The 17,625-nt window shown below is 37.1% G+C and overlaps 1 protein-coding gene and 1 pseudogene across 3 annotated transcripts in view; one reads left to right on the top strand and one right to left on the bottom strand.

The window, feature by feature from the left end:
• Positions 1-17,625, bottom strand: part of FER (FER tyrosine kinase) — a 364,169-nt gene that overhangs the window by 141,172 nt on the left and 205,372 nt on the right. The gene's annotated exons all lie outside the window — the stretch shown is intronic.
• Positions 9,076-9,948, top strand: LOC118641543 (annotated as a pseudogene).

Here is a 17,625-nt window from a genome sequence, read left to right as displayed (position 1 = left end):
TCAATCCCGGCCAAATCGCTCTGGGACGGCTGCACACGTCTTCATGTTATCCCTTCGAAGCACTTCACAGTGGTATAGGGATATATTTGAAAATACATCTCAAGCAGATAAGTCAGAGTGATTAGGTATGATGTAAATACTTTGATTCTTACTCAGTTCTCTGGGAAGAAAGGCCACCTGAGAAAATACTTCTAACATATGCTGCAAAACAGTCTATTCTATCCTTATGTGACTTCCCCATATTCAAAATTCAAATGAAAAGAGTTCTCTGAAGATGAGATATTTTAATGCAACATTTTCACTTTAAAATGTTTTCCTTTATTACTTTTGCCTCAAGCAAATACAGGACAACTCACTAATACAACCTATTTTTATGCAAGAGCCAATGTAATGTAGGTCCAACTTGAGAATTTAGCTACCAGAAATAGTAGGAATATAAGCTTTATCTAAATCATGGCTAAATGGATGGGAGTGTAATAGCAAAAAGAAGGCAAAATTTTAAATACAGACTTACAAAATTTCTCACCACAAGATTTAACACCTAACACAGATGAGTTTCTGAACATATTGACAACATGACATTTCGGAATCTTTATTTTGAAGCTACAAAAGCCCAACATATAATCCTAAGAAGGAATAATTAACAAAATGCCACAATACAGAACAAAAAATGATTGTCAGGACTATAATTTTTCTACTATTCATACTGAGAAATAATTGCTATCGCTACTTTTCTTTTATACGCAGGTTTGTAGTCAGTCTGCTTCATTACTTGCTTAGCCCACTTAGCACATTTGTTCCATTCAAAATCTCAACCATACCCTATTTTTAGAGTCTAGGGATTATTCAGAATTTGATCAGCTTTGTCATTAAAATCATTAGTGTTACTTTAGAGTAAAAATCTTTGTTGCTAAGTATGCAAAGTAGTCTGCTTGTTTGGCATTCATTTGAGAAGCTTTTAGTACTTGAATACTTATTTTAATACTCTATAAATTATTTTTAAATAATCCAAAAGTTCTTTTTTCCCCAATAAGGGTCTTATTTAGGAAAGACTTATATTATTACCTTAGAAAATATTTCATTACATTTGCAAGTTACAAAAAGGAGGTTTTGTATGTGTATAGTATACTTTTATCCTGTCTTTGTAGCAAGAATTTTAATTCACATTTTTAATTCATGTCTAAACAACTTCCCTACTTAGATAATGAAATCCTGTTTCTGTTGGTATACTATTAATTAATTGAAATAAAGGCTGTATAACTCTATACTAATATTTTCAACTAATTTTCATTCATCTCAGCTTTAGAATCTCATTTTCCTGCTGTCAGAGTCAACAGTCACACACTCAGAGGCAGACGCGCAGCTGGTATAAGTGAAAAAATGCTGATAGAGACCCTTTCTAGGTTCTGGAAAGTGAATGACTACAAATAACTAGCTAGGAACATCTTCAGGATCAATTTGGTCTATCAACTTCCTACAAGAAACATCTTATTATTCATCTGTAAAATCCATGTAATAGATTTATCCCCTTTGCTGATGGGATTCAGTTTAATAAACAGAATGTGAAAGGCAAAAGGGTTCATTCAAATGAGAGCAAAGTCTAGATTCTGTTTTTACGAGTTTATTGACCAATAAGAATAGAAGAAACAAAGGAAGATTAGAATGTACCTTTATCCCTAAAGTTAGCTTATTCCTTAAAGAGTTAGCATCTACCCTTGTTTCTCCATCCTCCCCCACACACTTTGGCCATTCAGAACACGAGGTCTCTACTGAGTGGGCCTGGCTCTCTGCCCCTTGGCTAACTGGAAAGAAGGAGACCTGTCTGTGAGTTGAATTGGGCCAGGGCCTTGCTCTGGGGACTTCTTTCCATTCTACTGTTTGTGGGGTGGCAGCTTCATGAGGAAGAGGTCTGCAAGGAGTGACATTTGTTCATTCCTCAAGGAATGTATGGTGAAGTCATTTTGTTGGGCCAGTGAAGTTATCTCTGGAACCTGACACTGGCAAAAGGCGGCCAAGCGGTACCGCAGACAATCCCATGGAATCCATCAGAATCCTCCTCAAGAGCTCCATGGGGAAAGGACACGAGCCGGGGCACTGCAGCAGGAGCCCTCTGTGCTGTGCAACGGTTAAGAGAGCAGGCTGCAGAATCAAAACTACTTGGGCTTTAAGTACGGCTGTGTAATTTTCATCAACTCTGCCTCTGAGTCTTACTTTCCTTAACTGTAAAATTAGGAGAAAAGCAGCTACCATGTAGAATGATTCTAAATATAAATGAGATTTTTATAAAATTCTTGGCATAGTGCTTAACACACAATAAGTGCTTACTGAATATTAACCATTCTTCTTACTCAAGATCCCTCAAACCTTGGGGAGTGGGGAGTCCATCATCTTTTATTCCTATCTACCCCAAACACTTTGTCTTTCCTTTTAAGTAAATCATGACCCTGCTCATACACTCATTCAAGTATTTACGGAATAGCTATGAAGTGACAGGTGTTGTCCTAGACATTGGCTGGGAAGTAAAAGAAGCAAAGTACTTCTTTTTTCTTTTTTTAAATCCTCACTCAAGGATATGTTTTTCATTGATTTTAGGGAGGAAGGGAGAAGAAGGGGGAGGGAGAGACATCAATTGGTTGCCTTCTGTACATGCCCCAACCAGGGACTGAACCCACAATCTAGGTACATGCCCTGACCAGAAATCAAACCCGCAACATTTTGTTGCATGGGACAACACTCCAAACAGCTGAGCCACCCAGTCAGGGCCAAAGTCCTTCTTCTTAAGGAGAGAAAACAGTAAAAATAAGTTTGCAAAATAAAAAAATAAAAAAATACAAAACACAAACAATACTGAAAATGAGAATAACCGTGGAGGTAACAATTTAGATAGACTGGCATTTAAACTGAACATAAAATCGGGCAGAGACAGGGACAGAATAATCCAGACAGAAGGCTTAGTGGGAACAAATGCCATGAGACAAGGGAAGAGTGTGTTAGATTCAGGAAACAGAGAGTCCACATTGATCCTCTGAGTTCCAGACTTGGATATACGATTATATACTTGACATCTCTATTTGTCTGTCTAATAGTATCTCACACTAACTCTGTTGACAATAGAACTCTATTCTTGGCTCCACCCAAATGTGTTGCTTTCACAGTATATGCCATTTTCACTAAGTGTAACTACTATCCACCCAGTTTCTCAAACCAAACATATTAAGGATCATTCTTGAGTTTTTTCTCTACCTCATCCCCCACATATAATCCATCAGGAAATGGTGGATCTACTTCCAAAATCTACTTTCTGTCCATCTCTAATCCCACCAATGAAAACCAAGAACACAGTGTTTAATCCCTAGACCACTGTGACAGTCTTTTGCAATTTCTTCCTTCCATCCTCCCCTCATATATATTCTGAATGCATGAGGAGAGAATTGTAAGTAATCTTTTTTTCTTTCTTTCTTTCTTTTAATGTAATGAAGAACCTGTCAATCCTGTTACTACAACCCTCAACAGTGTCACACTGGCCTTGGAATAAACTGGAACTCGATCCCACAGGATGCTCGGGCATGACCTGGTTCCTACAGCTCCTTCCTCATCGTATTCCACTCACTCTCTCTGAAGGGCTCTTTTCATTCTTCACACAGACTAAGGCTTTGATTATTGTTGATGTGAACTTCTGTACATTTGTACTACAAAGTCACTATACCTGGAATTTGATTGTTTATCTCTCTAATTTCTTTCATAAGTAACCCAATTTCAGGCTGCATGGTCTTTGACTCAAATTACATCTCCTCAGAAGAGCTACATTTTACCTGACCATCCTATCTAAAATGGAATTCAAAAGGTAGGACTATATTTTTATATTATGTCATTAGCACTTGTGGGGCCAAACATCCCACCTCTAAATATGTAAAAGTTATATAGTGAGTCAACAACCTGTTAAATAGAACACGGTCTATTCAATTTCTTTGACAAATGAACCTCCCTAAGCAACCTGGAATGCCAAATATTCATTTCCCAAGAGTTCTGTCCTTGAACATGGCAATATAGAAAAAGTCTGCTCCAGGCCTCACATTCTCAGCCAGCCCTCTTTCCTTCCCAGTCATACTCCCATCGTATGCCTCAAGAAGCCTGGCATGTGTATGTCTGTAGACATCCCATCCTGCCCTTCCAAACTGCAGCCACATGTCCCATGAACAGCCCCCTGGTAGCCGCCCTTCAGATGGTCTACCCTTGAGAGGATGAGTAAGAGTTCTGGGTCAGCAATGGAAGTGGGCTCAGGGCTGCGGGGCAGAGGATCCGCACCCGAGAGACCTGGCAGGGGCGTGCACAAACTACACCTGGGCACGCCGTCTGGAGGCGACATACTCCTCCACTGCAGGCGAGGGGCCCAAGTGGAGCCCCAGAGGGAGCGGCGTGAAGGCTTTCTGGGCTTAAGGACATCATCACTTTGCTCGTTTCCTTTTTAGAAACATCAACTTAACAATCATCTTTAAATTTATTTACCTTTCTATATCTCCTGCCTCTAAAAGGTAAGCTGCACATTTATAGGGGCTTTGTCTGTCTTGCAATATCTGAAACATACACAGTTGGTATTAAATATTTATTGTATTATACTTCTTACAGTGATGTAAAAACACACATTTAGAAAACAATGAACATATTTCACAAGGTCATGTTTCACAATTACCTACCAAATCAAAGGAAATAAATAATTTGCATTTCAATTAATCGTATTTGTATGAGACTTAGAGTTTAGTAAAAGTTACCTACTTTAAGATATGTTGTTTATCCCAAAGCCTTAGTAATTTTATACTGTATCAAGAGAAATATTGACAATCTTTCATTATAACTAAAAACTAGTAGGCAAAAAGAATCAGGCCAATGAGGTTACTTTTAGAAGAGAATATTCTAATATTTACCCTATGAAGCTCTAATATTTACCCTATGCAGCATATTAAAAATATCTAAAACATGCTTCTAGCAAATCAGAACTTAGTCAATGTTAGAATACTAAAAATAAAAATAAATTCCATTTGTGAGTTAAAATTTCATTAAATTGCTTGATAATTATTTAAATATACCACTATACTAGGCATTTGGTATTGAATTGCATCTCCTCAGATAAATTTTATCTGACTATAAATCCTTTGTTTTCAATATTAAAAGAAAGATCTAGGAAAACTCCACAGCTGAGGGTTAACATTTTGGCCCCCGACATCACTCTTTATCAGGTCAAAGAAAACATAAAAGGCCTATAGTTAGCTGAAATTTAAATTTTACAGAGTTCCAGCACACCTGCTAAAAATCGAAGTTTATTAATTAAAATGGTAATAAGATAGCACTGAGAGCAGCAAAAAAGAAGTCATTTGTCTCTCTGAATCTAATCTGCAGGTAGGTGAGAAATATTTTGGGATAACAGATGTGTAAAGTAACTTCACTAGAATTTTTCTGCTTACAATGTGAAGCAAAACACTTAAAATAATTTGAATTTAAAAGAGAATAAAGGTAAAATGGTTCCCTTAACTCCTGGTTATAGGTATACCAATAACAGGATGGTCTTTATGCTTTGAGAGTAATAAAAACTTCATTTCATTCACAGTAGTACCAAATTCAGAGTAGTACCAAGTCAAACAGGAGGATTTTAACATATCCTGGTACCAAATCAAGAAAGGAAGAAAACTCTTAAGCCAATTACTTCTCTACCATTACACAATAAGACAAACAAACAAAAGGAGCTAGTTTATCAGTAAGAAGGCTTTTTGTTGGCCAAGTGGCTGAAATCCAACTTTAATATTTCTTAGTCTTCATGAAAATGACAATGCAATTTCTATTTCTGAACTTCTAGCTGCATAAACATAAAGTCAGAAAGCCGAGTGAGGAAACAAATTCTAAGCCAAACACTCACAAGGAGATATAATAGCTGGATACATCCTAATTAATCTTGCTCACACATCAAGTTCTCTACCCAGGAAAGATTTCCAGCGAGCTAAATTTAGTAATGAGAAAGCTCCTCCAAGTCATAGAGAAGAGAACCATAATCTAAATGTAGTTATAAAACCACTGATTACTTTCTTCCCCGATCTCGAAAATTAATAAGTTGATTGAATATGTCTCTTTTTATCATGTAACTAAGAGCAAAAGAACACTGGCTCATTTCTCTTTTAAGTTGGTTTATGGAAGATTTATATATAAATTTTTATCTTATTTTTACAATTGTGGTAGAGAACCGAGATATGACCAAATTTATGCTATATTATATACAACCATAAAGTAATATTACTGACTTTTTAAAGCACAATTTCAAAGCAAACTTATTCCACAAATACTTATCTTGCTCAAAACAAGTTTAGGAATGCATCTTTAAAATTGTTTTGAGAAATTAAGAACATTTCCAATGTCAGCCGATTATCACCCTATAGAAGTAGATTTAACTTTCATCAAGTCAATCATTAACAGCGCAATCTGGTAGATGTGGTAGGTGGTCAAACTTGGTGGAAAAGTATTTGACTGCAAAGAAATAAGACCCATTTCATGTTCATTGAAAAGTTACTCTGAAATCAATTTCAAAAGAAATAAATGTTTAAATGTTTTTTGGAAAATGCAGCATAGTTAGAATTTTCTCCATGGTTATTTTGATGATAAGAAGCTATGTTATTATCTATCATCGGTATTTTTTAGATTAGTTTCAGGTGTACAACTGTGATTTATATATCTTATAAAGTGAAGTATCCATTTGGTACCTTACATACTTATTACAACTCAGGCCTTAAATAGAGGGAAAAAGAACGCCTACAAAAGGGCTTTCTCATTTTTTTTCTGATATATCTCCTTAGGCATGAAAAAACAGAAGAAAATATAAATAAATAGGACTACATCAAACTAAAAAAGTTTTTCACAGCAAAGGAAACCATCAACAAAATGAAAAGATAACCCACTGAATGGAAGACCATATTCACCAATGATACATCAGACAAGGGATTAACATCCAAAATTTATAAAGAACTCATACAACTCAACATCAAAAAGTAATCTTATTAAAAAATGGGCAAAGGACCTGAATAGACACTTCTCCAAAGAGGACATACAGATGGCCAACAGACATATGAAAAGATGCTCAATGTCACTAATCAAAGAGATGCAAGTTAAAACCACAATGAGGTATCACTGCACACCTGTCAGAATGGCTATTATCAATAAATCAGCAAACAAGTGTTGGCAATGCTGTGGAGAAAAGGAGCCCTCGTGTACTGTTGATCTGAATGCAGACTGGTGCAGCCACTATGGAAAGCAGTATGGAGTTATCTAAAAAAAATTAAAAATGGAACTGCCTTATGATCCAGTGATCCAACTTCTGGCAAAATATCTGAAGAAACCCAAAACACTAATTTGAAAGAATATATGCACCCCTATGTTCATTGCAGCATTATTTATAATAGCCAAGATTTGGAAGCAGCCCAAATGTTCATCAGTAGATGAGTAAATAATAAAGCTATGGTACAGTTACACAATGGAATACTACTTGGCAGTAAAAAAAAAAGGAAATCTTACCTTTTGCAGCAGCATGGATGGACCTAGAGAGTATTATGCTAAGTGAAATAAGCAAGTCAGAAAAAGACAAATGCCATAAAATTTTACTTACATGTGGAACCTAATGAACAAAATGAAAACGCAAAATAGAAACAGACTCAGATACAGAAAATAGACTGACAGCTGTCGGGGGGGGGGGGTGAGGAGTTGAGTGGAAAAGGTGAAGGGATCAAGCAAAAAAATAAATAAATCAAAACAACTCACAGATAACGACAACAGTATGGTGATTATGAGAGGGAAAGGGGTGTAGGGAGAGATATAAGAGGGTATAGGGGGGATAAATGGTGACAGAGGGAGACTTGACTTTGAATGGTGAACACACAATACAATACACAGATGTATTATAGGACTGTACACCTGAAACCTGTGTAATTTTATTAACCAATGTCACCCCAAGAAATTCATTAAAAAAAGGCTTTCTCAGCTCCCAGTGCCTGTATTCCTTGTCCACCACAGTGATCCTTCGACTGAATGTGGCTCAGTCCTCCAAAAGGAGTTAAAAAAAGAAAATATTCCCTTCCACTCAGGGACACCCAAAGCCACAGAAGGTAAATAAATTGCAGATGTGACAAGGCATAGTTAAAGGTGGTTTCATTTACATACAGTAAACCACATTTCTGCTTAAAAACAGAGTTCTGCTTATGATGATTTCATTTTAAATTACCATAGTATACTGTCTTCTGCTTCCCAGGCATGATGTACTGACCCTACCCTGGTGCTTCCCCGTTCACTGCCCAGGCTTCCCTTGTCACCTGCCACCTAGTAATATAATTATCCGTCTACTTTTCAGGCCCCCCCAGCAGACTGAGAGCTCCTTGAAGGCAGAGAGTTATCATAGACATCACGATAGCTCCAGAGTTTACCAAGAAGCTGTCACATAAAGGGCATTCAATTAATTATGCCAAAATAAAGTGATGAATATATGCTCCCTCCTTCTATTGTTAAAAAAGAAAAGTCAAGAATGTGCCTCTCCAATGACATCTTAACCACTTTTAACTTCCCAAAAGGTCCTTTTTTTAAAGGGAAAGTGTATCTGATGCTAAGAACTGATGTTTTTAGTTTCATGACAAAGAAAATGGACACAGCATAGTTACAAACAGTCTAAACCAAAAAAAACCTTGTAAATTGAAATGATGACACCCTGTGATGACTGCAAAGGGGCTGGCAAGTGGTGCTTTGATAACAATGCCGTGCTGCTGTGTTAGAACCAAGAGGGGATGAAATCACGTATACATATGACTCAAGATCCATGTAACTATCAAACAACACAAGAGTGAGCAACTTTTTCCTATAACTAGATTGAGTCTGACATTATTTCAGGAGACACAAGTGTCATACTTTCCCAGTAACATCTACAGAGATGTTAGAAAAAAATGTTATTTTAAAACCAACGTTTAGGCCTTTTCACCCCCTCGAGCTGTGCTGGGCCTGCAGGTCTGTGGTGAGTCAGGGAAACAGGTCTGTCTTCCACAGAATGCGGTTTGGTTTGTTCAAGTTGTTGTGAATGAGGCCTACTTCAAAGTTAACAAGTGAAATATAACAGACAAAGAGGGGGTAAAACTGTTTACTATGTCCAAGAATGCTTGGTACTCCAAGATAAAAACAGTAAGTACAACACACCCAAACACAGGATGACAGTTCGTGTAACCAACAGAAAGATCATTTGTCAGGTTGCTGATGCCCGTATGGAAGAGATAGGATGGTTTGTGCAGCTCAGGCTGATGACTCCCAAAGTATGGTGTGAAGACTGGCCTAACATGTTATGCTGCAGCACCCTGTTTGGACCTGCTGCTGGCCGCAGGCTTCTCCATAGGTGTGGCATGGGCAGGACCTATGAAGGATGAGTGGAGGTGACAGATGAATACAATGTGGGAAGCACTGATGGTCAACCTGGTGCCTTCACCTGCTATTTGGATGCAGGGCTTGCCAGAATTACCTCTGGAAATAAAGTTTTTGGGTCCCTGATGGGAGCTGTAGATGGAGGCTTTGTCTACCCCTCACAGTACCAAACGATTCCCTGGTTATGTTTCAGGAAGCAAGGAATTCAATGCCGAAATACATCGGAAGCACATCATGGGTCAGAACGCTGCAGACTATGTGTTATTTAATGGAAGAAGATGAAGATGCTAACAAGAAAGAACTCTCTCAGTACATAAAGAACAACATAATTGCCGACATGATGGAGATGTATAAGAAGGCCCACGCTCCTATAGGAGAGAATTCAGTCCATGAGAAGAAGCTGAAAAAATTACAAAGAAGAGGTGGAACCATCCCCAAATGCCTCTTGCCCAGAAGAATGATTGGGCACCTCAGAAGACAAGCTTCCTCAGAGCTCAGGAACCAGCCCCTCAGACCTAATAAACCACACCACAATTTTCCATGAAGATTTTCAGACAAAGAAATAATACACTTATTGACCACGCAGCTAAAAAACAAACAAACAAACAAAAACCCAACATTTAAAACGATGACTTTAAAAACAAAGATAACGCCAATGTCAGAAAATGCATTTCGTACTCCATTATCCCTACGTAGGTGACAGGTCACTTCCGCCACAGGCTCAGGCTGAGAGTCAGAGAGTGAAGTATGCAAAGACAGCCTTTACTTCTCATGTCCCTGCTTACGTCCTTTTAAGTCTGTCAAGTAAGACTTGTGGAGTTTATTTTTCTTTATTTCATTATTCACCATCTCCTCACAGACTTTTTTCTAGCACTTACCCTTATCGAAGTCTTCCTTTTCCATTTTGGCAAAAGCAAAAAGAAAATAAAAAAAGAAATACTTCACGTGCAAAGGAAATTATAGTTTGCATTTATTTTCATCTGTGCCTCTGCATTCATTTAATTTCCTATCAAGACCAACATGTCTCTTGTTGAACAACCCTCTCCAATATCAGGTTCTAGGCATCCTGCTGATGACAGTGTCATCACAAGTAACACCACACAGGTGTCAAAGAACACGACCTTAGGAAAGACTTTCTGGCAATCATAGTACATGAAGAAAAGTGATTGTTTTAAAAATAAAAGCTTTTACTTTGAAACACATATATTATAAAGACAGGGGGCACTGGGTATCAGTACCTTCTGGAAAAGACTAAATCAGTAGTAGGATTTCAGATTTAGTCTCAAGATAAGTAAACAAAATTTTAATGCACATATCTAACTTGCCAGTCAACTGAAGGTAATGTTGCTACCCCTGCTATGAAGAGCCACCTAAATAAGTAACTCCCCAATTATCCATAACCATCCTCTCTTCATTTAATCGTGAACTCAGTTGAGCTGTAGTAAACCCAGCTGAGTTGTATTGATCTAAGTGAACATTATTTTTGGTGTAATCATTATGTTTACTAACCTATAACTTCACTGAATAGATCAGCATATTCTCTATATTCAGGCTCACAATCAGGTATCTTCACAACAGACAAATACAATACAGCATGTGTGATATGGGCATTATGAACTTAGTATCGAGAACACAGAAAAGAATGATTAATTTCTTTTGTACTTTTGCATATCCATGTTTCTCAGTTTTCAAAATAAGTTCATATTATTTGTGTCAAAAAATAAATGTTCAAAATTCAAAAGAGATCACAATACAAATAGTCAAGTAAAGAGAATACAGAAACCTGAATAACTGAGTTTGGGGTATAAAATGAGAATGTGCAAATGATTTATAGTCATGTAGCATAACTACATGACCAACTAGACCCAGAAAATAAAGAGATACCCCCAAAATGTAGTTTGCCTAACCGCACAGATGATAAGACAATGTCATGGATCAAGACATCAAATCAGGAAGAAATGTGAAGGTGTGGGGTCAGGAATAAAGATAATAAATACTCTTTGTACTATTTTAATTTGAAACACTCAAATTAACATATTGATCCTTGGAGACAATTATAGTTATTGGTCAAAAGCTTAAGAAAATGGTAGCACAGAACATTTAAAGAGGAACAGAAATGGAGAGTCAAAATCAAAACAGAGTAAGCTTCCAAAGGTTAAGAACTGTGGTAGATTGTTTAATATCCCCACTTTTCCTATCCAAGTGTGGATGCCCCTTTGAAATGTGACTTTGCTTTTCTCCCATCCAGACACAGAGCCTCTTCTTGAATCTCCTCTTGCATTGTACTTACTCTGACCAGTAGATTGTGGCAGATGTGGTAATGTGCTAGTGATAAAGTCTAGACCTCAAGAAGCTTTAAAGTTTCTGTCTCCACCCTTTTAGAACACTACCCTAAGACCATGATGACGTGAAGAAGCCTGGGATGAAAAACCAGCCATTGTCGCTGTCTTCTTGAGCCCACCCCTTAACTTGTCAGCTGAATGCAAACACATGAGTGAGCCCAGGCTAAATCAGCAGAGCTGCCTAGTCAACCCACGGAATCATGAGAAATAAACCTGTTTTAAGACACTAAGCTTTTAGGTTGTGTATTACACAGGAATAAATAACTGACACAAGAAGCAACAGAGGACTGCATCCGGAAAGAAGCAAAGAGCAAAGGAGAAAAGAAGATGGCTTCTATAAAAAAGTAGTCGGAATTTTCAAATAGGCCAAGGACTAAGAGGAGGTCATGAAGCTAGTAATAAGAAGTCATCTCAGACACTTGAGAGTTCAATTTCAGTAAGGTTGTCAGGGTAGAATGGCAGTCTTTTTTGGTGGGTTTCAAATAAGTAGTTGATGAGAAAAATTGACACAATAAGATAGATAACTCTGATATGTTACTTTATAAAAAAGGAAAGACATGCATTATTTAAAAAAAAAAACTGAACAAGAAGACTATTTGAATGAAAGCTTTGGCCATTTGTTGTTTAATATAAGGATAGAGTGGCTGTAGAAAGACTGCAAGGGGAAAAGAATTTTCTAAAACTAGAGAAATTGATATATCGAAGGCCCAAGGAAGGTGAAAAAAGATGAAATAAGGGTGACAGGTGTCTTAACTGGAACTGCTGTAACAATGTACCATGGACTGGGTGACTTAAAAAACAAATATTTGTACCTTGCAGTCCCGCAGGTGCCAGCTGGTATCCGGTGAGAACCTGGTTCCTAGACAAGTGTCTTCTTGCTGTACCCTCACCTGGCAAAGCAACAGAGTGCACCTCTCCCTTTTTATAAGGACGCTAATTCCACCCTCATGACCTCATCTGAACCTAATTACCTCCCAAAGGCCCCTCCTCTTAATATCATCCCATTGGGCCACAAACATGCAGTGCATTACAATGAGTTAGCCAGAGAAAGTGAAAACTCAAAGACCAGGTGAGGTGAGTGGATAAGAGCTGGAACAAGAGAGAAAGGTGGAGAGTAGAGCAGGTGGGATCATTGCTGGTAGGAGTGCACAGGAGTCTCCTCTCCAGGTTCTTAGGAGAAGAAGGAAGCAAGATCACCTAAGACTGAAGAAACTGAAGATAGTTTGTGAGCTTGAGGAAAATGGTCAAGTTTGGAAATAACTTTATTTAGTCTAATTTCAGGGGACATTTGTATTACAAAGTAAAATTAAAGTAGATAGGTTACATTCTTTCCTCTTTAAAAATCGCAAATAACAGTTCTCTTCCCCTGCTTCCCTGTGTCTAGACAAACAAAAGAAAAAAAAACCTAACTGCTTTTCATCATAGGCTCACAGTAAATATAAAAAGCAATATCTTGCTTACGGCTCAGTGAAAACTCTTCATAGCTTTCTTCATTTCACTATCTCATTACAGAAGAATAGGAAGAAAAAGAAAAATCACTGAACCTCTCCAAGAGTCAAAGTCATCATTTATGAAATGATCTTAATGCCCTTACTGTCTGACTCATGAGGCTCTTAGGAAGAGCATAAAAGTAGCTTTGTAAAGAATTATAAAACAAAACCATGAAGTGATCTTAGAGTATATCTGAATGAATACTGGTTGAAAATGAGAATCATTTCAAAGTATTTACAGTTTGCTTTTCATTCAGGTAATTATGTTAAAAGTGTTCTCCCTAAAAATATGAAATTATCTTAAGTTATGCCCTGGTTAAGGGAAAAAAAATATTTAGGTAAGATGGGATAATTGATTCGCTGATTCTTAAAATGACTGACATTTCCTAGACATGCTGCAATGTATAAAAGTTTAGGAAGTATAAGACGACAAAACATAGCTTTTGCTTTTAAGGAATTTCAACCGAAAAGTTATTTAAATTCTGTTTGCTATGATTTCATTTTTGTGAAAGAGTATATGTAACTAAAATAAGTGTTTCCCGAAGATTCCCTAGGTATTTTTTTGAAGTCCCCTGTCTAGACCAGAATTCTTTTCTAACCAGTTTAGCAGTCTTCTCTAATTATTAGAACTTAAACATCTTGTGCATGTGTATATGTTTGTATGTGTGAGTATATACAAATGCTGGACTCTCCTACAAATAGATTATAAGTGCTTATACATATATGTATCACACCTCATGTAAAATATAATACCAACCATTAACATACAACATATATACATCATATAAGTAGGTATGAATGCGCGCGCGCGCACACACACACGCACACACACACACGGTTATTCTCCATTTGCCAACCTGCCTCTCCCTCCAACCTCTTATATTCTGACCTATTCTGCTCTGCTCTGTGCCTCAAGAAGCTGACTCCTCAGAGGTCACTCAGTTCTTGGACTTCCAATTAGATTCCAATAGGAGATGCCAGAGTAAAATCAAAGACATCTGGGTGTTCCTTTCCCACTATTCTCTAGCTTGCTGCTGTGCCTTTGGTAGTTGCAACATCTCTCAGGACTAAAGCTTCTGCTGGGAAGCACAGCACTCATTGGGCTCTGGTAACTCTTCCTGCCTTCTGTCCCTTTACTGCTGGGACCATAATGACTGCTCACTATGGTCAGTTCTGGGAAACTCACCATCCCTAGTTTACTCCCTCAATCCCACCATGCTTCTATTAGCAGTTCCTTTTTTTAAAAAATTTCATTTAAGCCATCTGGGTTGAATTCTGTATTCTACCAGGCCTTCATGAGCATGCGCGCGCACACACACACACACACTTATACACATATTTAAATATATAAAAATACCAGCCAAACACTAAATTTCAAAGGAAACTAACCACCTAAAATGTCCACAATACTAATTACTTCAGGAGGTTCAAAACCAGACAGATCTCAAACAAATGCAATTTTGTTTGACTATAAAATATGTGTCTGATAGAAAATACTGCAAAATATGCCAACACTGCCATACTTTGCAATATAAATTTTATATTTTAAAGCAAATTTGTAATCATGCTGTCGCAATGTTTTATGGCCTAATTGTTCAGCTACCAATATTCTATGAGCATATTACCATGACATTAACTGATGCAAACATATTTTAATAGGCTGCATAACATTCTATTATGTGAATTTATAATCATTTATCTGTTCCCTTTTGTAGGCAGTGGATTTTTCCAAACTTTTACTATTCTTCTCAATGCTTTGGTGAAGATTCCCAAACTTCTAATATGTCTTTGGAATACATTCCTAGAGATAGGATTATTGTGGGAAAAAATATGGATATTTTTAAACTACTAATGAGTGATATCCAATATTTATTATGGAAATGTTCTATACCTGCTGTGTGCAATATGTAGCCACTGGCCATATGTATTATTTGAGCATTTATGATGTGCTGAATGAGACTGAGGAAACCTTTAATGTAAGTAGCCTCTGCACAGCACAGTTCTAGAAGCATAATGCCCAACTGTCACCCAGAAAAGCTGCGGTCATTTATATTTCCATCAGTGGAGAATAAGAGTACTCATTCCCTCATCTCTTCATGAGCAAATGCCTATTTGTCAATTTGATAGAAAAACACGAGTGTAATTGCTTTTTAATTTAAATATTTCATGTTTTCTGTTTTTCTTTCATGAATTGTTTTTTTCTTTGTCCATTTTTCTATTAGAGAGTACGTTTGTTTTTCTTAGAATAAATGCCCTCTACATATTAAATAAATTAATGTCTGTTATATCTGTTGCAAACAATTTTCAATTCTGTTTATGATGATTTTTGACATACAGAAGTTTTACATTTTAATACAAATTTATTGATCTTATGTTTGTGTTTTTATCCCAAGCCAATTTAGACAGTCTCAAATCAACTTACACACAATTTATTTATTCATCACCTTTGTGAAAACAAAGTGTCAAGATGAAACAGTGAATTCATACCTTAGACACCAACCCTGCCTCAAACGCACAGCAATGACAAATAGAATATATAAAGAAATAATAAAAAGGCTGTGCTGAACTCAGAAACAAAACACATAAATACTTTGAAAAAACAGAGACGTAAAGCAGTAAGTAGAGTTCATGCTGCAAACCCGCTGTGCTTCTGTGTGTGATGTGTCTGTGTGTGATGTGTCTGGAATCAGAAGTTATAGGAAAGGTTTCCTCTCACTCAGTAAAAGGAACTAAAAATAGATCCAAGATCCTAGCTCAAAAGAACAAACATACAATTCATAGAAGTGAAAACCTAGACAGCCAATACATATAGGAAAACACGGAATTTCTCTGGTAATCATGAGGATACAATTGAAACTATATCTGTCAGAATGGCAAAAAATAGTAAGTATGGTAAAGAGATAGGAAAATAAAAACTCTTTTGCCCTACTGATAGGACTATAAATGAGCACAAACACTCAGCAACATCTAACAAAACTAAGGATGTGCCTACCCTTTCATCGGCATCTCCACTTTCAGGTATAAGTAACAGGAGACACTCTCACATCTATCTCACCATTACACAGGATGTTCTTTACATTGTTTGTATTTGTGAAAATTAAGAGCAAAACGACAAATTAAAAAGTCAAAATATCCATTAACAGGAAAATGTATGACCTGTGTTAGATCCATAGAATTTAAAGTGATTTAAAATTAAAACCAGTTGAAACAAATGAACCAGAGCAACACAATATGGGCAAATATAATTTTTTTTTTATCCTCATCCGAGGACATTTTTTCATTTTTTGTTCAGATAGAGTGGGAGGGAGAGAGAGGGAAGGAGGGAGGGAGGGAGAGAGGAAGGGAGGGAGAGAGAGGGAGGGAGGGAGAGGGAGGGAGGGAGGGGGAGAGAGGGAGACATCGACATGAAAGGTACATATCAAGTGGCTGCCACCCACATGACCCACCCAGAGCCGGGGACAAACTGCAACCGAGATACATGCCCTTAGCGGGAACCGAACCCGAGTCTCTCTGGACCGCAGGCCGACACTAACCGCTGAGCCAAACCAGCCAGGGCAGCAAATATAATTTTTAAAATGTTGAGTACAAATATCAAGTGGAAGAGTGATTAAGTTCTATGAAAACTGAAAAACATGCAATGACAAAACATATAAAAAATATTGCACATGGCCAGTACAGATAGCAGAATATAGTTATAGAATATTTTTTTTAAAGAAAAATAAATCAGACAAGTAAGTAACACTAGTAGAAAAAAAAAAAAAATGAAATCAAGGAGGGCTTCAAGTTTATCCATATTGTTTTAATTGTTACTTCTAAAAAACTTTAAGCATGGTAAAATATGAGAAAAAAAATTAAAAGGAGTTTGGATATGGGTATTTACTATTTCACTCTGTATTTTTTCAAGTTTGAAATAATGTATATTATAAAACTAACAAAAAGAGAACTTACAAATAATTCCCTAGAATCTTTGCCAAAATAAAAAATATATAAATCACTTAAAAAGTAATTTGAGTGGATGCTTCAGTAACAAACAACATGGAGGAATCCTACTACCATCCATCTCTCTTACTGATTACAACTGCTCTGGACAAAATATAAAAATCAATTACCTGAGAAAACTGAAAAGTCAAAATGGCAAGCACTAGAGAGGGGATGTCAGGTAGCAAGAGTGAATTTCCTGGTTCTTTTCCCTCTACTGTCTCCTGACTGACCCAAAGGAGAACTCACAGAAGCAATGCATGGCAGCAAAGGGCACAAGACAGCTGAAGGAAGCCCTGCTTTCTGGCCAGGAGGCCAGGAAAACTTGCCTCCATTATAAGCCAGAGTGGAGAGAGATCATCTCCCCTCTTTTCCCTCATTCTTCT

Source organism: Molossus molossus, unplaced genomic scaffold, assembly GCF_014108415.1.
Source record: "Molossus molossus isolate mMolMol1 unplaced genomic scaffold, mMolMol1.p scaffold_m16_p_3, whole genome shotgun sequence".
NCBI classification, from domain to species: Eukaryota; Metazoa; Chordata; class Mammalia; order Chiroptera; family Molossidae; genus Molossus; species Molossus molossus.
Note: the sequence above shows the minus strand (reverse complement) of the source record. Positions and strands in the feature narration are given on the sequence as shown.